At 37.3% G+C, this 26,710-nt stretch overlaps 1 protein-coding gene and 2 pseudogenes across 3 annotated transcripts in view; 1 reads left to right on the top strand and 2 right to left on the bottom strand.

The window, feature by feature from the left end:
- The window catches only part of SYN2 (synapsin II), a 124,811-nt gene that overhangs the window by 60,581 nt on the left and 37,520 nt on the right, over positions 1-26,710 (bottom strand). The gene's annotated exons all lie outside the window — the stretch shown is intronic.
- On the top strand, positions 11,920-12,325 carry LOC308567904 (golgin subfamily A member 7 pseudogene; annotated as a pseudogene). Its single transcript has one exon. The product of its transcript is annotated as a golgin subfamily A member 7 pseudogene (transcript).
- LOC308568082 (small ribosomal subunit protein uS5 pseudogene) lies at positions 14,578-15,512 on the bottom strand (annotated as a pseudogene). The gene is made up of 2 exons: positions 15,459-15,512; positions 14,578-15,357 (listed from the first exon to the last, which is right to left on the bottom strand). The product of its transcript is annotated as a small ribosomal subunit protein uS5 pseudogene (transcript).

The following is a 26,710-nucleotide window of genomic DNA, read 5'->3' as shown; positions in this document are numbered from 1 at the left end:
GGATAGTTAACAAGATTATGTGCTCCCCTGAGGGTGGTTCAAGTCTTCCTTGAGAGGTCTAAATTAAAGGATTATTTCTGACATTTCAAAGGTGTGTTAACCTAGATGCACAAGAACAATGGATGGGGCTTGCTTAAAAACCTTTTACTAAAGAAGTTCTAGACCTGGGCATGACTACCCACCGTGACCTGCCCAGTTAGGAATTCACCATCAGATTACCCCTTAAGGTTACTTTTGGTCACTAAAAGTAACGGTCCCCTTTTTTTTCGTCCACAACTTTTATAATAAAAATATAGCTTTAAAAATGGATATTTAGCCCGGCCAGGCGTGGCTCAGCAGTTGAGCGTCGACCTAGGATCCAGGCGATCAGGGTTCAATTCCCGGTCAGGGCACATGCCGGGGTTGCGGGCTCAATCAATGACTCTCTCATCATTGATGTTTCTATCTCTCTCTCTCCCTCTCCTTTCCTCTCTCTGAAATCAATAAAGATTTTTTTTTTTTAAAAAAAAGGATACTTATACAAAACAGTACAGACAACCAACACCTGTAGATATAATTTAGTAACTTTCTTACTAATAATCAACCATTATAAATATTAATCCTCTTTTTTCTCACAGTGGCTTTTAAGAGAAAACTTTTTCTTCATCAGGCTTCTAAATAACTCTCAAACTCTTAAAATTAAAGTTTTCAGTTTCTTTTTAGTTAAATTCCTTTATTTCTTTTATCACACCTTATAGGATAAAACACCTTTTTAGAGTTCCTTGTGTTCAACGGGGATTTGTTGTTTGACGGATAAAGAAATTCAGTTTGGCGAGATTAAAAGAGTTCTGGAGATTGGTTGCACAATAATGTGAATATCTTAGCACTATCAAATTATACACTTAAAAACGGTTAAAATGATAAAATTTATGTTATGTGTATTTTACCACAATTAAACATAAAAAAATTCCTTGTGCTCTTTTAGAGTTAGGATACTTAAACTTCAAAGAAATTAATTTAGAACAGATCAGGTACCAGATAGTCTATATACATGACCTTCTGTTTGTGCTATAGTACAGAGAAAGAAGTGATACATTCTGATTACAGGGCGAATGGGAGAAATTTTGTGTAGCTTAGGGATTCATCTGAATTGCATTTTCTTCATATGTAAATGAGGATGTTTAACCACATGGTTTCTAAGGGTATTTTCTAGCTCTGACAGTATCAGAGTTAAACAGTTAAGAAGATTTTAATATGTGGTGTGGAAAGGGCATTTTGAGGAGAGCAGTGGTTTAAGCAAAAGTATTGCAGTATGAATGTGTAACTCACAGAGCCAGGCTAAGTGGTGGTGCAGTTAGGGTATAACATAGGATCTGCATATGGGAGAGAGGAAGTGACAGGTGAGTGGGGATAAGGCTAAAGGAATGATGGAACCAGTTCTTGCTTCCTGGCTTGCCAGCAACTAGGAGAGGGACCTCTGAAGACCTGTGAAGCCAATCATTTGGAATCTGGGGAATAACAAAACAGAAATTTTGACAGTACTCTTGAAAAGAGATTTCTTCTTAAATGCTGTTTATTTCCCAGGTTCTAGATTCTGTACTTTGTGGATTTTCATAAAGCTGAAATCCTGAGGCCAAGAGTAGCTTCTCCCTTTGTGTTAACCATTCTGATACATAACTATGTTTCTTGAATGGCTTAAAGACTTAGTAGCCTGTTTCTCTATCATCCATGTGTAGGAAACTTAAAACTAGGTCATCAAATCCCACCTCCTATCCCAATGCAAGAGTCTATTCTACAATATTCATAACAAGTGGTCATCAGAAAAATTACTATTTTTCAGGGATGTGTGTGCGTGCGTTTCCAGTTTCAGACAGCTGGTTTTTAAACAGTGGTGAAATTTGCTGTCTTAAAGTTTGCTGTTTGGTTTTTGTGGGTGTGTTTAAAAAATTTTTTTCCCCATTACAGTTTACATTCAATATTATTTTGTATTAGTTTCAGGTGTACAGCATGGTGGTTAGACAATCATATACTTTATAAAGAGTTCTCTCTGATATTTCCAGTACCCACCTGTCATCATACATATTTATTAAGATATTATTAACTATATTTCCTATACTGTACTTTACATTCCTGTGACTATTTTGTAAGTACCAATCAGTACTTTTCAATCCCTTCACCTTTTTCACCTAACCCCACGACCCTCCTCTAGCAACCATCAGCCTGTTCTCTGTATCTATGAGTTTGTTTCTGTTATGTTCGTTTATTCTGTTCTTTAGAGTCCACATATAAATGAAATCATATGGTATTTATCTTTCTCTGATTGACTTATTTCACTTAGCATAATACCTTCTAAGTCCATCCATGCTGCTGCAAATGACAAGATGTTCTTTTTATGGCCAAGTAATATTTCATTGTGTATATGTACCACAGCTTTTTTATCCACTCATCTATTGATGAGCACTTGAGTTGCTGAATGAACATTTAGGTAGGTGAAAAATTCTAGACTGAGTGGGGTTTATTTCTCCTCTCAGCTTTTGAGGATATTATTCCTTTATTTTGCCACTACTTTCAGTTGAATTGTGATTTCCTATAGGGTATCTTTTATTTCTGGATGCTCATAAGAACTGCTTTCTGTCTTTGCTGTTATGCCATTTTACTATATGTCTAGAAGTGGCTTTATGTTAATTTACCCTTTGGAATTCAATGTGCTTCCTAATTAAGGTCTTTCATCAATTTTTGAAAATTTTCAACCATTACCTCTGCAAATTGTTTCTTTTCCACCCTTTCCTTCTAGAACCATTATTAAACATATATTGAATCTTCTCATTCTATCTTCATGTCTCCTAACTTTGCTTTCACATTTTCCCTCTTTTTGTAAAGCATCATGGGTAATTTCTGCCTTACCTTTCATTCACCAATTTTCTCTTCAGCAGTGTCTAATCTCCTGTTTAACCACCCATTATGTTTTAAATTTTAATATTATGTGTTTTTACTTCTAGAAATTCTATTTGTCATATCTTTCTTATATTGTTCATGATATCTGGTTCTATCCTGTTTTTAATATTTTTGTCCTTAATCATTTAAGATATATTCATTTTAAAGCTATTTTTATCATCTTATGGTTTTAGATCTTTTATCCTCTTAAGAGGGTTTGTGTTTTCTTCTGCTAGGCACCCCAGGGTATCACTGGCTGGGCATACTTTTATGTATGTAAAAGTATCAACTTGCAGGACCTCAGACCACACAGGTAGTATACATCCAAACTCCAAAACCGAGGACAGACCTATGGTTTTGTTTTAAGGTTTTTTATTGATTTTTAGAGAAAGAGAGAAAAGGAGGGAGGGAGGGAAAGAAAAAAATTGATATGTTCTTCCACTTATTTATGCATTCATTGGTTGCTTCTTGTACATGGCCTGACTGGGGATTGAACCTGCAACCTTGGTGTTTCAGGACAATGCTCTAACCCACTGACCCATCTAGCCAGGGCAAGGCCTATGGTTTTGGATACTCAAATAGAGACTTTTTTTTTCCTATCTAGAGGATAGGCTGAGATACACAACTTTCTTGTGTCCATGTATTGAGATTTTGTTTTTTTCTATCCACCATTACACTCAAATGCCCCAGTCTCACTTGTAGGTCTTACCTTTAAGGCCTGTCTTATGAAGACTCAAGCCTTCATTTCTTTTTCCTGTGTGGGTATTAAAATCCAAGTCCCAAAGCTTCCAAAACAGATATCCCAAGAGGCTTGATACAACATCATCTTATAGACTTACTATTCAGTCTGTCTTCCTTTTCAGCCATTGGAGGGTGCTTTACTTTCTTGCAAGCTCAATTATATGTCTTCAAGAATGTTTTTATTTTTTATTCAGAGCTCTTGGGAGTTTAGACGGTAGAGAATTTGCAAGTTATAGAGTTCAAATTACTGCTGGAAAGAGAAGTGAAATTGTTTTCTTTTTCTGAGCTTCAGATAAGAAGCTCAAAAGCATATTTTAATTCAGCATACATTTATTGATCACTTACTGTAATGATTAAATTTTACGTGAAAACTTGGCTAGGCTATGGTGCCCTGTTGTTTGGTCAAACACTAGTCTACATGTGGCTGTGAAGGTATTTTGTAGATGTGGTTAATATCCACATCAGCTGACTTTAGGTAAAGGAGATTATCCTTAACAATCCTTAAAGGCCTCATTCCATCAGCGAAAAGCCTTAAAGGCAAAAACTGATTTTTCCCAGAGAAGGAGGACTAACATAGAAATCCTGCCTGAGTGGATTTCCAGCCTGCTGGCCTGCCCTACAGATTTTAGACTCAAGTCTGCAACACCAGGTCTTTCCCGAGTTCCTAGCTTGTGGCCCGCACTACAGATTTCAAACTTGCCGGCTCTGCAATCATCTAAGCCAATCTCCTATTAGTTCTGTTCCTCTGGAGAACCCTAATTGGCATGCTCACTAGGAATGAGGCCCGATGAGGGACAAAAAGATGAGTCGGATTCAATCCCCTTCCTTGTCCTCACAGAATTAATTTGTAGTCTAGTGATAGACAAATAGTTACCAAAAGATGTAAACTATAACTCAATCCACTATAATAATATAAGAAGTAATTTATCCATTTATCCCACAAATATTTATTAAGCATCTACTGTTAGTGAGATGCTAGATGACAGAGGCAAATATAAGGCAGAGAACACTATCTAGTATGTGAATCAGGTACAGAGATAAAATATAACATGTAAATACAAAGATAGAGATAGGTATATTCTATTATGGAAGTAGCCTGACTCAGTGTGGAGGGGTCAGGAAAGCCATCTTGGAAGAAATGATGTCTGAGTCCATCCTAAATTTAAATAGGAGTTAGCCAGGCAAAAGTGACGTAAAAATTAGGACAGGGAATTCAGGGCAAATGGACAGCATAAGCAAAGGCATGGAAGTGAGAAACAACATGGCATGTGCAAAATTGCTGTACATAAAATAAGAGGCAGGGAATAATGGGAGATGAGGCTAAAAACTTATAATACTACAAAAGAGGGAGATTGTGTGTAAGGTTGGAAATTGAGAAAGGCTTCTTGAAAAGGTAGCATTTAAGCTTGACCTGGAAAAATGAGTAATATTTTAATAGGTGAAGATGAAGAGGAAGGAGACAAAGCACAGTACTCTCAGAGAATACATAGGATACGTGAAGGGGACACTGGGAAATAAGAATACAGAGGTAGACTATGGCCAGACCACAGAGAGCTTTGAATGACTGATGACTCTCAAAGTAGAGAATTAGATATATTACCTCAGGTCGTGGCTAGAGGCCTATGAGAAACAGAAGATGATGAGGAAATTGCGGTTATAAACACCTACCACCTCCAAGGGCTTGGAAGGCCCTGAAAGAAACACCTGGCCATGGCATTCAGCTGCCTCTGGAAGACGTAGCCAGACTAGCCAAGGGACAGGAAACATCTGTGCCACCATGACCTGCCTGAATCCGCTCTCTCCCTATCCATCTTGGCACTACAAAAACTGGGAACAGAACAAAGGCTAAAACAAGCCCCAGCCTGGGTTCTAGAGAAAAACAATAACAAGAGGGGGCCAAACTGATTTACTAGAAGGGAAGAAGAGGTGGACTCTGTCAGATCTCACCAAGGAGAAGAAAATAAAAGACTTATTGTTACTGTTTTCTGTCCTTGGGAAATAAGGCTATAAACAGTAAATTGTCATTAACAGAACACAGACCTGGAAAGGAAACCTAGGTTCTAGTCCAGATGCTGTCACTAACTTGCTGTATGGATTAGGCAAGTTGTTTCACTTCTCTAGGTCTTAATTTCACCATTTGTATTGTGAGGGAGTTGAACTAGGCTAGTGATTCTCAAACCCTGTTCTGTGGAGCCCCCAGATTATCTCTGGGAACCCCCAACCCTATTTTATGAAAGCAGCTCCATTTCACCAGATTCTACACATAGGGTTCTGCCTAAAGCTTTGTTTGAAAAAAGAATTCAGCTCCTTTAAAAAAATGTGAAGAACCCTGGACTTGAATCACTATGATCCTTTCTAATTTCAGTGGTATATAACTTTGTGATTTCATGATAAGTTGCTATTAGGGAGCTCCTAACTTAAGGTCAAATTGGGGCTGGGGGTTATATAATAAACTCATAGTAGAGGAAAGGTCCAGAGAGAACAAAGGTAGGTATGAAGGCGGGGAGAGGAAATGAACCTGGGAGAAAATCAGGTATCAAAAAAGTAGGCAGTTAGACAAACAAAATAGATCCAGAGACATGGAAGCATGGAACAGACTAAGGAATCTCAGAGGGAAGGGGGGAGGGGAGTGGGAAGAGATTAACCAAAGAACTTATATGTATATATGCATACCTCATAGACACAGACAATAGTGTGGCGAAGGTCTTGGGGGACGGGGAGCAATGGAGGAAAAAGGGGGGACATCTGTAATATTTTCAATGATAAAGATAAATTTTTTAAAAAATAGGCAGTTAAAGAGCCAAGACTAATATAGATTTCAAAGTCTTTCCCAACATAACTAAAATCAGACAACCATTTGAAAAGTGACTAAAGAAAAGGGTTTCTGGAAAGAACTGTGTTCTAAAATTCTGTTTTCCTGCGAATAATTAAAACCACAAATAACAAGGGTTGACTATATACATACCACAACATAGCTCTATAACAAAAACTTGGTGAGAAAAATTATGATTGAGGAAGAAAAAAGAGCTGGTGAGGTATACAGGAAAAGCTTATTTATTTATTCAATTATTACAAATTTATCAAATTTCTGCTAGGGGCCAGATACTGCTAAGTTGCTGGGATTATAGAAATTAATAAGACACTATCTTTGTCCTCAAGGAACACAAAATTTAGCAGAAGAGACAGACTCATCAGTAAAATGAGATGAGATGAACTCAGTTCAAAAGAGCTGAATGTTCACAGACAAGGAAAGGTACAGTTCAAGGAACACTAGTTGATTTCAAATAATAGTTAGAGAATATATATATTCTGACCAAAAAAGGATACCTGGCACTTACACGTAAAAGAAACTTGCTTCTCTAGGGACCAAAGAAGGGAAAAATAAAAGAAAATAGTGATGACAGGAATGAAGATTAGAAACCCAGGAATGAAGAAGGGGTGGGGAATGGAGACTGTGAAGAACTGCGTTGTTCAATACAGTAGCACAAGCCACATGTGGCTACTGGGCACCTGAAATGCGGCTAGTGAAAATTCAGATGCACTGTGAGGTAAAATACAGACCCAGTTTCGAAGACTTAGTATGAAAGAATGTAAACCTCTCTTTAATAATTTGTTTCCTATTGATTACATGTTGAAATAAGAATATTTTGCAGAAAAAAGAATTAAGAATATTTTGGACATATCGTATTAAATAAAATACATTATTAATTCCACCTGTTTCCTTTTACTTTTTTTTATACTGTGGCTGCTAGAAAATTTAAAATTTCACCTAAGGCTCACATTTGCAGTTTGCATTATATTTCTATCAGAGAGTGTGGGGTTAAACCTTTGACAAGCCCAATGAATAAGATGACAGTATACCCCTATAACCAAAATCCTTAAGATAAAATATGAACCCTTAAACTTCCTCACACTCTACCTAAACACACTTTATAATGGGGTCAACAATATACTGGCTACTTAACAGTCTTGCATTGGTCAAAGGTCTATGAAGGAGAGAGAAAAATGGGAAAAGTCATTCAATTTTGCACCTAAACTATGAATAGCTGTTTCATCACAAACATATGGGACTTTGAGCAAGGTTTTTCATCTCTCTATACCTGCTTCCTCATATGTAAAATGGGATAAGATCCCTTTCCAGCTATGGTTGTATTTTAATTTGTTTTCAAAAGTTTCTCATATAATATCTCACTTGACCCTTACTACAACCTTGGGGTTAAGCTGGGTGAAGATCATTATCCCCATTTTACAAGTAAACTAAAGCAAAAAAAGTTCATTTGCTCATGAACATAAAACTGAGCTGGATCCTCTCACTGTAAAGTCACTCCTCTTTCCATTACTCCATGCTACCTCTTCTTGCTCTTGCTTTTTACATAGCTCTTCCTATATATGTCCCTTTCCCTAACCAAACTAAGTTCTCAAATGCAGTATCCATGTCATATTCATCTCTGTAACCACCATATCATCTAACACCCTCCACGAAGTAGAAGCTCAGAATTAAGACTAAGTAAAATATAGCACAGAGGGTCAATATAGAAAGATCTGGGAATCCCCGTTCCCATTTTCCAGCTCACTTAGGAGGGCTGACTCCTGCCTCTGTAGAAGATGCTACTAACTTCTGGGCAGGAAATTCTATCCTTTCCCAGAAGGCCAAAAGGCAGAATACATATAGACAAGGGGAGAAGATTTAAAACTTGATAACTCTAACTGCAACCCCAAGGCAGAATTTTTAGCAGGTTATATAACAGATTCTGGCACTACCCACTCATGTCATCCAGAGTGCTGTTGGTTCCAGTTCCTGATGTTATATGGGAGGGTGGGTTGGGATATAGTTAGTTTTCTCTTACCTAGGTCCTTTGTAAACAATGAGTTATGAGATCTTATATGAGCCAGCACTGAGTGGTACAAAATCCACAGCAGTATATCTAAAGTAATTTCCAGCATTTCTTTGTAGATTTTAAAACCAGATTTAAATAAGATATTCCTTTTCCTTAAGACTATACCTTAGTAAGGTGCAATTTAGGAACTAAATCTGTCTATCTCAACACTGAATCAAAAGCACCTAGCAAAGTTGTCACTCAATAAATACATGCTGAATAACTCGGTAGTCATTAACTGGAAGAAACTGCTTTGTAGTTTTCTCTAAGAATAAAAACTGGATCCAATGATCTTGTACTTGGAAGCTTTTGTGAGCACAGTGATGGTATACCTTAAGCGAGTCTTTTTACATATCCATGAATGTGAGGGAAGGTGCCATATAGTTGTAATTAACTGCACTGACATTTTTATATAACTTCTAGTTAATATATTTAATCACAGAAAATTTCTGAATGACACTGAAATTGCAATGACCTCTGCTTCCTCCAATCAAGAATGCCCTAGATTCTAGAGTTTACAGCAACATTTGTTATCAACAAGAGGGAACCCTCTCTAAAATATCAGGAACTCTTCTGAGAATCATTATTGTGGAGGAGGATAGCTGTTATTTAATGCTTTCTCCCCTCTTTCTCCACAAAACATGTAGAGCTCAGTCTGTATCCCAAGGTCTCAGAAGACTAGAAAAGGGTTAGGAGGAGGATGACTACTACAGTCACACCTAATGCAGTGGATTAGATATTCAGGCCATTCTGAGGAAAGAGCCTCTCAGCAAAAAATTATTTGCTAACAAACCACTGACCAATCACAAAACCAGGATGAGGCCATAGCCACTATTCTTTAAGGTCAACTTTTCCTCCCTCTGTATTCCTACCTACCTTTTCCCTTTTCCTCTACCAACTATGCTCCCATTCTCTTCCCCTCTTCCCCCAGCCTTCTCTGACCATGCTCCCCATTTCCCTGCTGGCAATTGGAAATATAGCATCCTCACAAAAATCCCTACTTTCAAGCCCAGAAATATGATTAAGGAAAAGTTTTTCATTTCCTTTTTGCCCAGGAGTTGAGGAAGATCCATAAGTTTTGCTGTCTGGGGGCTATTGATGTATTATTGCTAGTCTTTGATTTATCTAGGCCATCCCTCTCTCTCTAAAAAAAAAAAAAAAAAAGCAAACAAATCAGCTAAGAAGCTGTCTATCTTTTCTGGATTATCGTTAACCCTTTGATCCGGACTCAATGATTTATTCAAGGCCCTGACACTCTTGGTTGAGAAATGTGTAGTTGAAAAGACAGGCACTTACCCTCAAAGTGAAGTAATAATCTTAATTTAATACTTTAATTATTGAATATCTATTTTATGCTAGGAGGTACTATACTAGATGATGGGCATGTAGAGATGAGTAAGTCCAGACCCTGCTCTGAGAAAGCCAACAATTGCCCAATTTATCAAATAGTATACAGAATGCTCACTATGTACTATTTACTGTATTAACAGCTAGGGGAAGAAGTGGTATTCTGGGGAGCAAAATAATACTCCAAATAATAATCTCTCATCCTAATGTAAAATTAGGGAGACAAACATCAAATACCCTCAGTCAGAAACCCTCAGGATTTAAGTTCTTATATAAATTGGAACTCCAGATTCCTTGCATACCTTTTCCCAGTAACTTGGTGGTTTTTTTTAACTTCATTTTTATTGCTGACACTATTACAGTTGTCACCATTTCCCCCCCTTTGCCCACCTCCACCCAGCCCCCCACTTTCCTCTGGCCATCACCACACTGTTGTCTGTATCTGGATTATGCATCATTCTTGGCCTAATCCCTTCACCTTCTTTCACCCAGTCCCCCAATCTCCATCCCTCTGGCTACCAACAGTCTGTTCTCTGTATCAATGAGTGTTTCAATTTTATTTGTTTATTTATTCTGTTCTTTAGATTCCACACATAAGTGAAATCACATGGTATTTGCTTTTCTCTGACTGACTGATTTCACTTAGCATAATACCCTCTATTGCAAATGGTAAGGTTTCGTTCTTTTTATGGCCAAGTAGTATTCCACTGAATATATGTACCACAGCTTTTTTTTTATCTACTCGTCTATTGATGGGCACTTGGGTTGCTTCCATATCTTGGCTATTGTAAACAAAGGCTGCAATGAACACAAGGGTGAATATTTTCTTTCAAATTAGTGTTTGGGTTTCTTCAGCTATATACCCAGAAGTGAAATCACTGAGTCATCAAGCAGTTCCATTTTTAATTTTTTTAGGAATCGCCATACTGTTTTCCATATCGGTTTCACCAATCTGCTGGGGTGTGTTTTGAGAATAATATCATGCTGTCAAATCTGTCTAATGACATCAACCACATTTTCCTAGCTTGCATCTCTCAGTTGTAGCTGTTAAGTGCTAAGACTGACAAAAATCACCATTCCTATGTCCAAAATTTCCTTTGATAAAAACCCATCGAGACCATCAATACTAATATGCCCACTAATATGGCTTGAATGATGTTTTTATTCTTCAGAACCTGTTCAGTGAACGAATTTGGCTTCTATGACAAAGAAATTGATACATAATTTGCTCCATCTTTCAGCAGAGCTTCTGGACAATGACATCACAGAATATTAGAAGTGGAAAGAAACTTAATGTTTATTTTGGTCTTATTTTATTTTATTTTTTTTTAAATATATCTTTATTGATTTCAGAGAGAGGAAAGGAGAGGGAGAGAGAGAGATAGAAACATCAATGATGAGAGAGTCATTGATCGGCTGCCTCCTGCACGTCCCCGACTGGGGATCGAGCCCGCAACCTGGGCATGTGCCCTGACCGGGAATCAAACCCAGATCCTCTGGATCCTAGGTCGACGCTCAACCACTGAGCCATGCCCGGCAAGGCTGGTCTTATTTTATTAATGAGAACACAGAGGCCCAAAGGGGGGAAGTGATAAGTTCAAGGTCAAAGGGATTGTGAAGGAGAGGAAGGGTTATGAGGATCACCAACAGACCCTGGAGGAAAGGTACAGGGCACCTGTTAAGAATAGTAATGCAAAGTAAGGAAAAAGCAAAAAATATTATAGAGCTACTCTCAGAGCTCCAATGGCTCTTTAATACTGATCAAGAAACCTAAAAGATTATTCCAAAATCACCTCAAACTTTGGTCCAACAGCCCCTTCCCCCATTCCCTAAATGTTCCAGGTGGTCAATCAATAAACATTTATTGTGCACCAACTATGTAAAACATTTTTAAGCATCACAGGGTGTAAAACACAATAATATATGAAATATAGTCCCTTACCCCAAAAGCCTGTGGACTGGCTGAGGACAGAAGAAATAATACATGAGGGGGGCAGTGCTGGAGGGCAGAGGAGGTGGCATGGTTGGTCTTCTCCTCACCATGAGGCCGCAGTAAGCACCATTGTTCAGGAAGGTATTCATTCAGCAAGGATACAGCAGTGGCACATGCTGCCAGTTCCAGACCAAGTTCTTGCAAAGCTGGAGAACCAGCTTGAAAGGCAGCAGTTTGAAGAAATAGTTCGAACTCTAAGTAACCTTTATGCAGAAGCAGAGAAGCTTGAGGGCCAATCATATCTTGAAGGCTGTTTAGCTTGTATAACAACATACACCATCTTCTTATGCATGGAAACTCATATGAGAAGGTTTTGAGTCTCCAAAGAGACTCAAGAGCAAAATGAGAAGATATACATTCCCCAAGGCCTCCTCCTGACAGATCCCATTGGGAGAGAACTTGAGTTATTGAAATTTTCATTTATGAAGACAGAGGCATGAGCAGTGGAAGATAAACCATAGAATTAAAGATCCCAGCTCCAGTTCCATCTAACCACTGAATGATCACAGAGTGTCCCCTACCTCCTCTCCAGAGCGCCATTCCTTTGTATCTGCCGCCAGAGCCACAGTGTTATTTACTCCAAGGACTAACTTTCTAAAATTTGACACCAGGAATGACGTCTAGTCACTCAGCATCTACTTTGTGTCTCCGAATTGTGTAGGACTCTGTAATCTTTTGATTAGTTTCTAAGAAAACACAGTGAAGCATTTTACTTTTTTAATTGGAAGCCATTAATAAAATATGCAGTTGGTCAGCCTAAAACAAAGCTTATTTCTTATTTGCCACCAATACTAATGGTTCTTATCATAAACCCCAGGTGGCTATAGACTTCAAAGTCATATCTTAGCCAGTGTCCAATATTATTCCAAATTAATAAAATGCTTTTCTCCAAGGTTTCAGTGAAGGATAGGCTGTGTCTGTGGTTTTGTTAATACATCTCCCAGATTTCAAAGAACAACATTTTTCCATGACTCAGATCTTAAAGATCTATTTCTACTGTTAATTTTCTCAAACCGAAGATCATTGGAAAAAATAATGTATCATGTTATTTGTTTTATTGTAGAAATTATCCCTAATAAAGCAGTATCTGATGCAATTTCCAGTTATTTTTCTTTGGAGAATTTTGTTATTATTGCATTACCTTGAATGCTGGGAAGATGTAGTATGTGCTGCTTACTCCTTACAAAAATAAGTAAGCACAACAAAGTGGAAGCTAAACCATCAAACACATAAACATCCCTCTTGTGTTCCTGAATGTATAATAAGCAAGCATAATAAATAATTTTAGTTTTGTTATAAATGTAACTTATGAAAAAATTTTGATAGGAATAATACTGCTCCTTTCAATTATTGCTCATTTTTAACCATCCCTACTGGCAAACCTTATGATTCATAGACTTTCTTCATATACAGTACCCAATGCACGTAAGTCCTATAATGGGCTCAAGTAAAGTGAGTTAAGTGATTTCCAACTAAAATTCTCAAGACTGAGTCAATACTTCTGGTTCTTCTTGGGCTGCATGTTCTTAGTATTGGAGCTTCTTACGCCCTTTATTCATCTTTGCAGTTTGAGAGTACCATATTTGGGAGAGAGTTAAGAAACATACTAGGAGAGAATGAAACAGTTAAAAGTTTTACTTTCAGAGTTATTCTAGGTGCTAATATTGAATTTAATCATTCAGATTTAATTTCTCTTATGGATCTGTTACACAATAAATCCCATAGGTCTGTGTAATATTTTAATTGTATAAAACTCCTTTGTTACTTTATAGCCTATAATAATATGTCTGTGTGCCCTTTAAACCCATTGCAATAATTTTGCTGAAATATTAACTCATTAGTAGAACTTTTTCTTAAACAAACAAAAAGAAATAATACATGAGAAATAAAATAATGAGTGGTCAAGGGATTCCAAGTAAGTGGTACAGCTAATAAGTTTTCTGAACTCAGAGGAGCTTGAAAAGAGTTCAATAGGTAGAAGCATAGTGAGAACAATTTTGGAGAAACTAGGACATGACTAGAATAAGAATTTGGCTGGAAGACAAGATAGTGGATACCCTTCAGGCCTGCCTGGAGCTGAGGACCTAATTTGTAGATCTTATCACTGATGAAGAGGAGATATACTCAGAGGAATCACAACAAAAGATGAGATTGGAAGCAGCAGCAAATACTAAAAAAAACAACCAACAGAGTTTACCTTAGTTTCAAGAATCAGTTCTGTCACCTACTAGTTATGTGGCCTTGAGCAAGTTATGTAATCTCTATAGAAATAAGAATAACAATACCTTCCGCACAGGGTTATTATAAAGTAAACATGGATAAACACTTAGAATAGCACCACGGATGTAATAGATGAACAATAAGTGGTTGGGTATTTTTGCTGTTGCTGGTGTTAATTTTGTTTTGGTTTTCTTTTGAAAGCAGGTTTGGGAAGGGAAATGCTGGGTAAGGAAAATGTTGAAAATGTTGAAAAAATGAGGATGAAGTGACTAAGTCCTAGACACGAATAGAGTAAGAAACAGGAGGGCTAGAAACAAATTTTCCACTTCTGAAGTGGTGGAAATTCAATGAGAAGGAGAAGGATTGGTCTAGACCTGTGGTTCTCAAACACAGCTCTGACTGGTTATATAAGAATCACCTGTATTTTTTTATTTTTATTTTTTTAAAAAAAACAGGTTTAATTCACTTTATTTTTCTGGTATGGAATTATGTGGTGGCCACAGCTAGAGCCTGGGTCCTTTGCACAGAAATTCTGGTGTGGGTCTTTACAAGGTGGGTCTTTATCAGTGAATTCCTGATAGGGAGACTTGGTGAAAACAAGTCTCTTTCCAGAGATCTGGGGTGAGATAGCTGTAGGTCTTAGAGATGGCATCAAATGTGGCCTTGGCAAAGTTGCCCAGGGTAGCAGTGCAGCCCCTGGCCGAGGTACAGCAGTCATCCATACTGGCCATCATCAACAGCTTCTTGGGAACAGGGGCTGAGACGATGCCAGTTCCCCTGGGGGCGGGGATGAGACCACCAATACCGAGCCACAGTGGCCAGTCACCTTGCAAGGGACGGTGGGGCTTGCCGATCTTATTCCTCCAGTAGCCTCACCACACAGGGACAATAGAGAACTTGGCCAGAATGATGGCCCCATGGACGGCAGCAGCTACTTCCTTTGAGCACTTAACACCCAGACCAGCATGTCCATTGTAGTCCCAGATGGCGACAAATGCCTTGAACCGGGTCCTCTGACCAGCGCGTCTGCTTTTGCAGGGGCATAATCTTCAAAACCTCATCTTTCAGGGATGCCCCCAAGAAAAAGTCAATGATCTCAGATTCCTTGTAGGGCAAGAACAGATAGATCTCCTCCAGGGACTTGATCTTCATGTCTTTGACCAGGCAGCCCAGCCTGGTGTCAGGGATCCACTCCTTGTCCTCAGCCTTGCCTCCACGAGTTCCGTGGCCTCGGCCCAGGCCCCAACCCCAGCCACGACCTGGGCCCTGGAAAACCTAATAATTTCTATACTAGATAGCACTTAAAAGTCTTTTCCAAACCTAAGAACCTCTGATGCCAAGCAGTGAATTATGAAGACATGAAGTACTATCTCTAAAATGCAGGCATTCAAAGATTCAGGAAATTGAGGCCTCCCCGCCATATTCCATAATTCTTTTGGATATGCTTATTGATTTGAGCCAAAAAGAAAAAAGAGAGAGAGAGATCTGTGGAAGGAAAATAAAACATTTCTATTGTTCTTAACTCTCCCCTTGAGAGAGTCTGTCGGATTACTTTGACTGCTAAATGTTGTTGATATTGAAGTAAAAAAAAAATTCTACTTTCCTATAATGTCTAACCATTCCTACTGTTCTTAATTATGTCATTTGGACTAATCTGCTTTATTTTTCACCTAGAATGCCGGTGACTAAGTCTCACCACTCTCGGCACTGTTATTAACAAATCTTGCAGACTAACGTTTGAGTTTAGCTTCTTACCCTAGTTTGGTAGAACTGGGGTAGTAAGAGATAGGCAGCACCTTTGAGATAAAAAAAATTCAAGTCCTTTATAAACAAATATAAAAAATTAAGGAGACAAGTCAAGTATAACAGCACTAAGTCAAAATTCAGGTCTTTTACTTCTAATCCAGTGCCATTCTCCTGTCCTAATAAAGGACTAACACATGGAAAAAAGAAACTACAAAATAACATATATCAGGGTACTATAAAAGTCCCAGAGTTGGATAGTAGCAATGGATATATCTCGTCTAAAACTCCTTATACAGGCTTTTATACAATTTATTTGTAAATACTTTTTTTTTTTGGTTAATCTTCACCCAAGGATATTTTTCCCACTGATTTTTTTAAAGAGAGTGGGAGGGAAGGAGGGAGAGAAACATCAATGTGAGAGAGACACCTGTATTGGTTGCCTCCCACACAAGCCTAATGAGGGCCAGGGATGGAACCTGCAACCCAGGTACATGCCCTTGACAGGAAATCAAACCCTTGACCCTTTGGTGTGCAGGCTGATGCTCTAAGCACTGAGCAACACTAGCCAGGGCTGTAATATACCTTTTTTAAACTTTATTTTTATTGTTGACACTATTACAGATGTCCTCATTTCCTCCCATCCCTTTGCCCACCTCCACCCAGCCCCTGCCACCACTTCCCTCTGGCCATCACCACACTGTTGTCTATGTCTATGGGTTATGCATATATGTTCTTTGCCTAACCCCTTCACCTTATTTCATCTAATCCCCACCCACGCACTCTGACAGCTGTCAGTATGTTCCATGTATCCATGCCTCTGTTTCTATTTTGTTCATCAGTATATTTTGTTCATTAAATTTCACATATAAGTGAGGTCAAATGGTATTTGTCTTTCTCTGGCTACTGGCTAGTAACAAGGTAATATTTACCTCCTAAGTTAGCCTATTTTACCTTTTGACGGCACTTTAGAAGGTCTTCCTAATACCATACTTTGTAGAAAAAAGTTAACACAGGAGGCCTGAGACTGCTATCCTTAGAAGGGCTTGATTGCAAAGTTGGCCTTTGGCTGATATTTAGGAACTTGGATTTTAGGAGGGTACCATTCCCCGAACTCATAAGAATAATTCACTGTGTCTAAACTGTACCGAAATGTGGTTTATGCTAAACACCTGCCTTCCTTCTAGGAGTTTGAAATTATAGTATGTGCTGCAAGCAGAGTGGGCCTATGTAACCAGCACCCAATAAAAACTTTGGGGAATGGATCTCTAATAAGCTTCCAGACATTTCACACTTGTTATCATAACTTGCTGCTAGAATAATTGAGTACATCCTGTGTGACTCTACCAGAGGATTCTTGGAAGCCTGCATATAGTTTCCTCTGGGTTTCATCCATGTGCCTTTTCCCTTAACTGATTTTGCTTTGTAACCTTTCATTGTAATAAATCTTAGCTATGAGTGAGATTATATGCTGAGTCCTGGGAATTCTCCTAGCGGATCATCAAACCTGGCTGGGGGGGGCTTGTTGGGGACCCCTTACACACATACTGAGCCTAATTCTGTATTCCTTAGTTTCTCCCAGTGGTCCTTCAGTTCTACGCCTTAGAACAAATGCTAAAGTTAATGGCAAACAGTAAGCACACAAAGAGGTCTCCAAACCATCTGTAACTAAAGAGACAGTTGACATCGTAATCTCAGCATTCTTGGGCTGTAAGGGTGACCCCAGTTTGTTTCCAGAGCATCATAATGGGAGGTTCAAGGGCTTTGTAATGACACAAATATAGGTTCAAAATACAGCTCTATTACTATGAAACAAGTTACTTAACCTTTCTTAGCCTTGGCAGGAAATAATACCTAACATGATTGTTGTGAGGACTAATTAATACAGGTAAAACACTTGGCATTGTGTCTGGCACCTAGTGATGAGCTATAGGAAAGCTCACTAGAGGAAATAATACTTGAGTTGGGCCTTGAAGAAAGGGTGGCATATAGATTGGCAGGAAAAGTGATTACAAATCAATCAATTTATATAGTCAGACAAGTAGTTTGAACATAGGAAAAAGCTGGGACATATGTGGTGGCAGAAGGATGGGTTAGATGGCTTCTGAGATTCTCATTTTCTAACTTCCGAGCACTAGAAAGGTGCTCTGAGCATCAATTACAGAACCTTTCCTAACCCAGAAATGTATAGAACAAACTTTTTGAGTCTATTTCAAAGGACTAATCACTATCTGATCACTTCACAAGTATTCTTTCAGAATATTTGTAATTTGCATTAGTAACAAAAAAAAAGTAAATTAGGGTAAGGAGCTAAAAGCTCTAATAGCTAAAGTGAACAACCTAATAATATATATTAAAATAAGGAATCATTAAAAAGCAAATCATTTTCAGCTACCTTTTTATTGTAGAAATGCAAAATATCTGAAACAATAGCTCGTTCCTTCAGAAACCAAGAAGAGGTAATATTACATATTCCATTTTCCCTTCAAGTAGTTCTTTTCATGACTTTTTATTATGGGATACTTATAGAATTGCATTAGAAAAGACAATTGTGTGTGAACAAATAAAAGGTAGCTTTTTCATTTGTCTATTCAATGAGTACTTATCAAGCATTTATATGTCAAGCACTTCTAGGCTAATAGTGCAGATTAACTTTGACTAAATGTTTTTGTTTGCTGTCTAAAAATACTCTTGAGTCTAAAATCCAGATGTGATAAATTCTCTCATCAGTGAAAATACACTAATAGGTGATGCTATTTACTTTCTTCATACTACTTAGCAATTAAATTATCTTTCTTCTAAACTATCACTCTTTGAATTCTTATAGTTTTATGGTTTCATGACGTATGTTTAAGTCTTTTATCTACTTGGAGTTTATTTTTGTGTATGGTGAAAGTTGGTGGTCTAGTTTCATTTTTTTGCACGTAGCTGTCCAATTTTCCCAGCACCACTTATTGAAGAGACTACCTTTACTCCAATGTATGCTCTTGCCTCCTTTGTCAAATATTAACTGACCATAATGGTGTGGGTCTATTTCTGGGGACTCTGCTCTTTTCCATTGATCTATATGTCTGTTGCTGTACCAACACCAGGCCATTTTGATTACAATGGCTTTGCAGTACAGTTTGATGTCCAGCAACATGATCCCTCCCACCCTGTTCTTTTTTCTTAAGATGGCTGCAACTATTGGGGTATGCTTTTAAAGTAAACATCTAGGTGATTTTGACATAAGTCAGAGTACTTCACTTTGAGAAACTATGCTCTAAAATGCTCAAAATAAAGAATATATTTCAAGTACAGTTATATTATTATTTTTTAGTTTTAACACTTTTAAAATTATAGAACCAACCTGAAACCAATACAAAATAATATTAAAAGTAAACTGTAATTGAAAAATAAAAATATATACATAAAATAATATTATATAGCCAACTCAAGTTATATGCTTAGTTTAAGTATTTTCATTATATTTTTTCATAAAATCTTCCCTGATTGTCTCATAATAACAATAAAGGGGAGTGGAAAACTTAGCGACAGAAAGAGTAGAAGAGGTCAGTTCCCTGTAAATTAAGAGTACAAATAAAGTTATTGATGGATAAAATGCTAAGAAAAATAAATCTAAGTCAAAATGTGAAACTATAAATATAAAACCAACTTTCTAAAATCAAACTGCAGGTAACAAAAGGAAACTAGACTCTGAGTGGTGTGCACACAATAAAGTACACATATGTAAATTATAATCTTGTACACCTGAAAAGAAAATTATATAATATTATCAACCAGTTGCCAATAAATTTTAAAAAATAAAATAAAAGTCACACTGCAACCAAAGAAACCTATAGGTATGTTTAATCCAAGTTTATACAGTGTTCAGGGCTAAACTCACCACCACATAAAATCCTGAAAATAAAACCCTTCCTGTATCTTGTATTTCTATATGTTTAAGATTGTTCTGGTACTGCTCAGCTGCTAGACTATATTTGAAACTCATTTCAAATATCTTTACTCATGTTTCACTACAAAAACATTTCCCCTAAAAATAGGAGATTTAAAGATATCACCTTATTTTCATATCTGATGTTGTTTTCTTAGAACTATCACTCTTTTTCTGTTAGAATGAGCAATACAACTGGTCTTTTTAAAGATTAGTTGGAGGAAGAAAAGTTAATATACACATTTCCATAGAATTTTTAATATACACAAAGCATATAACTATTCAGAAGAGTGACTAACTGAAGAATATGTAATATAGACACTGAATTTAGAGAGAAATTAGTGTACTACCACATCAGCCAATGAGGAAAGTAGAGGAGTCTGTACTTTGGAACCAGATCAGGTTTGGGCTTGAATATCTATTCTGCTTACCATGAGCAAGTTATTTAACCTCTATGAGACTTGGTAAAACAGAAATAGTAATTTTGAATATTAAAATAACATCTGTGAAATGCCCTAGCACAGAGCCTAGCATAGAGTAGTTTATAAAAAACAAACAACTTTTAAAATATATACAGTTCCCTTCTTTCTCCTCTCTGCCCACTAATGCTCTTGTTCATTAGTTTGGAACACAGAAGACATTCTTTGCTTTAACCTTTATGTTATAAATAAAGATACCAGAATACAGAAACAAAGATACAGAAAGCACACCAAAAAATATATTGCTTAATGAGTTGGTATAAGGCAAACACCCATTTATCCACCATCTAGGTTAAGAAACAGAATTTTGCCTACCACCCCAGCAGCTCACCCAGTACCCTATCCCAACTTTAACTTCCTCCCTTCCTTCCTGACATTTATAGTAATCTCTTCCTTATATTTGCACCCAAATGCACATTCTTAGACACTATAGTTTAGACCTATCCATTAAAAACACACACTGTCTTTTCTAATCCCTTTAAATTCACAGGTTTCTCCCTTCATCTGTTTCTTGTCCTTATGGTTGATCTGTTAAAGAATCTAGACCTTGCCCGGCCGGGTGTGGCTCAGCGGTTGAGCGTCAACCTAGGATCCAGGTGATCGGGGTTCGATTCCAGGTCAGGGCACATGCCCAGGTTGCAGGCTTGATCCCCAGTCAGGGGCGTGCAGGAGGCAGCCGATCAATGACTCTCATCATTGATTTTTCTATCTCTCCCTCTCCCTCTCCTTTGCTCTCTCTGAAATCAATAAAGATATATTTAATAAAAATTAAAAAAAGAATCTAGACCTTTATGTTCTTTAATCAGGAACTCATGAATGCTTATCTCTTTTTGTGATGTTAACAGCTGTTGATGTCCAATGTCTAGATACATTAATTCACTAGGGACTACAAAATGGTAATACATCAATTTTTTCATTTTATGCAAAAATGTAATTATTTCTATATGCCAGCAACCAATAAAAAGATAACAAAATTTAAAGAGTAATACCATTTATAATAGCATCAAAAGAACCACCAAACACCCAGAAATAAAAGCAATAAAATATATGAAAGATTTCCACACTGAAAAACCACAACATTAAATTGAAAGAAATTACAGATTTCTAATAGATGGTGGGATACATCATGTTTATGAACCAGAAGATTCATAATTGCAAAGATGTCATTTCTCCCAAAGTTGATCCACAGAGTGGAATAAATCACAAAACCCTGGTAGGTCTTCACTATGTTCATGAAAATCCATTCTTTTTTCTGTATTTTTTTTCCCCCTTTTACTCTCTTCATTTTCTAGCTTCATAAAATAGACATTCTTTTAAAAGTTTTCTTATCAAATGCATGTAAAATATAAGTTTTCTGCAAAACTCCACCTTTGCTTTATCCCTCAAATATTGCTATGTAATGTTTTCATATCATTCTGTTCTAGGTATTTTAAATTTGCATTAATTATTTAGTAGTGTGTTTTTAACATTTCAAAATACATGGGAAATTTTTAAAATTTATTGTTTTATATTAACTTCTTTTTAAAAAAAACTTTAGCTCTTTTTAAAACAAATTTTTTAATTGATTTTAGAGAGAGAGGAAGAGAGAGGGAGAGAGAGAGAAACATCGATGAGAGAGAAACATCGATCAGTTTCCTCCAGCTTGCGCCCTGACTGGGATCGAATTCACAACCTAGGCATGGGACCTGACTGGGAATTGAACCGGCAACCTTTAGGTGCACAGGACAACGCTCAACCAATTGAGCTGCACCAGCCAGGACCACATTAACTTCCAGTTTCATTGTGTTGTAGTCAAAGATCATTCTTTACAATCTCTATTTTTGAAATTTTTTATGTGCTCTCTATGACTTGTTCATATCAATCTTTATAAATGTTCCATGTATACTTGAGAAAAATGTGTACTCTTAAATTTTTAGATATAAAAATCTTCATATCCAAAAGATCAAGCTTTTAAATTTTTAATTCTGCCTTCCTGACCTATCAATATTAAACTCCTCCACAGTAATACAAGACGCTAGAAGACAGAAGCAAGAATTTTCTAAATTTTGGAGAAAAATCACTTTCAACCTAGAATTCTATATTCTACTAAATCAAATGTGCGAGAAGAAGAAGAATACTTTTGAACATGCAGTTTCTCAGGAGATTCATCTATTAGGCACCCTTTCTTGAAAAACTCCTGGAAGATGTGCACCTGTAAAATGAAAGAGTGAAGTAAAGCAAAAAGGAAAAAGTGGAATCCATGAAACAGTAGCTACTACTCAGGAGAGCAGAAGCAAAAAAAAAGAAGAAGAAGAAGTCCAAGGATTCAATAGGCCTAGATAGCACACAGTACAGATGGAAACAGGAAAGAGGTTTCTGGGAGGGAGATCTCTAGACAGGGAATGGGAGAAGAAAGAATTGGTAGATTTTTTTTTCAGATATTGTTAGTAACTGATTGTATTACACACATCTTTTGCTCCTTGTCAGATTCTCTCAGCTTTACTTGCTCTATCTTCAGCTGCCACCACAGAGATTCTGTGTGGGTTCAAATAGTTCCACCTTCTGCTACACAGGGTCTCTGGCTCCTCCCACAACTTCCAGATTCAGATGAAGTGTCACACTACAGAAGGTAGTATCCTATTTCCCTCCAAATTGCCAGACACATCTGATGATGGAACCAGAAAGGGTGAGAAGGGGAGCATTAATCTTCATGGGGCAAATTTTAACCACAAGGAGGCAGATAAAACCCTGGAAGTCAACAGACAAAATCCCTTCCCCTCTTTCCGATGAAACTATTCAGTACAGCCTAAATGAAAATGTCTGAGTGGGTGAGTAGGCAAACCTACCAAATGAACACCTCTTATCTCTTCAAGACTTGTTGTGAAGCAGTAGCCAGTACAGTAATGCATCACCTTGCATTTGCTTCCCATCTTTCCTGCCTCACTTCCCTCTACCCTCATTCTTACTGTCCTGGGATTACACCTCCCAATAAAAGATTAGCAATTAATGACTACTCAGTCTCTGTTGTCTAAGGAACATGGACCAAGTCACAGGTATATGATGGATTCTGAAGAAACATTATAAAAAATTTTTATTTATATTTGTAAAAATTATTCAAGGAAAAACATCAGAATACTATTAACTCAAGAGGGGAAAGCTGTGTAACCTTAGTATTGTAATCATAGTACAATATATCATCTAGCTCTACAGAAAATAATATTTACATAATTATAATAATGTAAACACTTATCACTGATATAAGTACAAATTGTAGAATAATTAAATTGGAATGATGGAGAGAGTAGAGTGTGAGAACTAAATTTACCTCTACCAGGTAATGAGAAAAAAGAATCACTCAATCAAAATCCTATTCCCAGCTCTAAAGTAATTATTCAGTGTGTGATCTTGCACAAGTTGTCTAATTACCTTTGTCTCAGTCTCTTCATTTGTCAAATGGGAATAATACCTGCCAAGCCTTTTGTAGCAGAGTTGTTGCAAAGGCAAAATGAAACAATGTGTGTGGAAGTGTGTTGAAAAACAGAACGATCATCTTTCAGGATAGGCATGGGAACCATCAGCAAGTTCAAAGTAGCAGTCTGGGGTAAAAGGAAGAGGAGTGAGATATGAGTCCAAACCCCCTAACCTACCACTGTTTTGAAACTTTGAAGGCTAAACTGCAGGGATCAAGCTAAAAATTTCAAGAATGTTATGATTTTTTGGGCATTAAAAACATCTCTTTTCCCTAAGAAGGTGGAAGACACAAGTAGGCCTAGCTCCTATGGTAAACTTGATTAAATCAACATCCTAACTTGTTTTCTTGCCTCTATTCTCCCCACCAATCTCCCTATGTACTTTAGTATTCCTAACATAACTCTTTATCATGTTATCTACAGATCAGGGACATATAATAGCTCCAGATCCCTCAATTTAGATTCTATGTCCTCTCCATAAGTTTGTATTCGTTTCTCTGGTCCATTCAGATTTTGGTTTGTCTTGCCCTCTTCCCACAGTCAACTTAATTTTTTTCTTGAAAGTATAACAATTTCGTTTAACATTTGACTCCCTTCAGACAATGCATGAATTCTGAAGAATAGCAAACATGTCTTTTACTTCTCCTAAGTGCTAAGCACAGTTCTAAACAGGTTGCAGGTATTTAAAGCAAAACAAAACAGAAATAAACATGGGAACAGAAGTTAGTTACTTAACCTCTTTAAGCTTCTAGTTTCTCTTCCATAAAATGTGGATACCTTACAGAGATACTGTGAGACTTTGAAAAAGCATATATATGAGAGAGTCTAGCACAATGACTAGCATATAGCTAGCATTCAATAAATGTTTGCTAAATCTAAATACTAAAATGAGGGCAATATCCGTCTCATATGATTGGTGTGAGGATTAAATAAGGATGTGTCAACATACTTTAAAACCAAAACACTTGTCAAAGGCAAAGAATTATCATCATTAAAAAGCAAAATATCCCTGGCTGGGTAGCTCAATGGTTGGAGCATTGTCCTGGTACACCAAGGTTGCAGGTTCAATCCTCAGTTGGGGCACATATAGGAACCAATCAATAAATACATGGATGGGTAGAACAGTGGGTTGATGTTTCTCTCTGTCTCTCTCTGTCTCTCTCCCGCCTTCCTCTTTCTCTAATAATAAGTAAATAAAATAAATTTTTTAAAAGTATAACATAAACAAACAGAATGAAAGAGGAGACAACTCAGAAGCAGCACCCCACATGGAAAATATATGGTGGGTTTAATAAGATATCTGGCCCCCCTTCTTGGGGAACTGAATGAATATCTGAGTTTTTGGCTGAAGAGATGGCATCCTAATGCCTCAGGCACACACAAGCCTCAAAGCAGATGTTGTTGTACAGTGTGCTTCAAAGGATATTCTTTGAAACTGACCCTTTTAAGGAATATTCCCTCTGATCCAGAGAAGATCTTTGGTAAGCCATTTCCAAATGGGGTGATGCAGTAACAGTCTGAGTGTTCAGTTTCAGAGCCTCAAGGTCTACTTAATGTTGGAGGAGCAGCTGGGAACTAAAAGTGCTCCATAAAATGATGGAGGTTGACCATAGGATCTCTAAGGCCTTGCAGTAGCGACATTTGGGGAGTCATTTATATTAAGAAAACTTATTGGAGCAGCAGCAATTTGAAGAACAGACCACCACTACCCCAAACTAGAAGACTAACAGTAGCTCTAGAGGAGAAATTATCAGTCCCTGTGCCCCTGCTAGAGGTGCAGAACAATGTAGCAACTCACCTCTTAGCACAATACCCCCTACTGAAAGCCATCAAGAGAACCTAAAGAAATTGACACTATAGATCCCCTTGACGCAGTCCTATGAGGTCATATTAAATTTCTGTTAATCTAGAAAGCTATAATTTTTTGCTAAAAATAGTGTGTGGGATTTATTATTTATTTTATCCTCAGAATATGAGTTACTTTTATTGACAAAACACTTAAACAATCAAAAGCAGGATTCTTGTCCAGACTTTTCTAATGACTTGCTGTATTTCCTTTCACAAGGCACTTATCCTTTGCTATTCTCCTTCTGAGTCTCTGTTTTCTCTACTTTTAAAATGAAGAAGTTAGATGAGATAATCCCAAAGGTCTACAAATCTATGAACTCATTCCAAACTGGAGCTATCGCTGTCAAGGAATCTACACTAAATGAAGGGAGTAATTTAGGATCTGCTAATCAAAGGTTCTTGCAGAGAATCATAATCATTAACAGACTAAGAACCACTAAAATTGTTGTGTGTTGTGCAGGTTAAGGACCCGCTTGGAACTCTCCAGGGTACTGATTCCATCTCTGCCTGGTATATGTCCTTCCACTCCTATGGAAGTAAGCTTGTTTCCAAATTTGTCAGCCACCCAGGCAGAGGTATGGTGCAAATATATGCACTGCTCAATGGACATACAGGTGAACCAAAGAGAATGTCTTAAAAGAAAACATCACAGGACTGTAAAACAAAATGATACAAACCATGGTTTTCATTCTACATGTATTAGCCACTTCACAGGAAGTACTATACCATTTCCTATACAACCTCCTGCCCCCAGCCATCTATAGCACTGTGGTACCAGACTAGAACCTAGGTCTCTCAATCTTCAATCTAATATTCTTTCCACAATTCCTCTCTGTTTATCTTTTGAGCTCCAAAGTAAAATTTTCCAAAGTTATACTAAACCAGTAAGAATTCAGACTGTCTTACTTGCATCACACCTAGCACAATGACCTGACATACCCTAAGTGTTCAATAATTGTTTGTTGAATGAATAATAAACATGGGACCATAAGCATTTCTAAACTTCAAGTGCTTCCAAGTTTCACCATGTCTCCTAAGCAAACTCTTAAGACCATGATAATCCTATCATATACAGAATTCAAAAGACTGACACACAAGCTTCTAGTGATTAGGTCAGCATGTGACTGCAAAATTAATAAACACCTGATGTTATGACTAAAAGTAGA

Source organism: Miniopterus schreibersii (genome assembly GCF_964146895.1).
Source record: "Miniopterus schreibersii genome assembly, chromosome: 15".
In the NCBI taxonomy this organism is placed as follows: domain Eukaryota; kingdom Metazoa; phylum Chordata; class Mammalia; order Chiroptera; family Miniopteridae; genus Miniopterus; species Miniopterus schreibersii.
The sequence above is the reverse complement of the archived record's forward strand: the minus strand, read 5'-3'. Positions and strand labels throughout refer to the sequence as shown.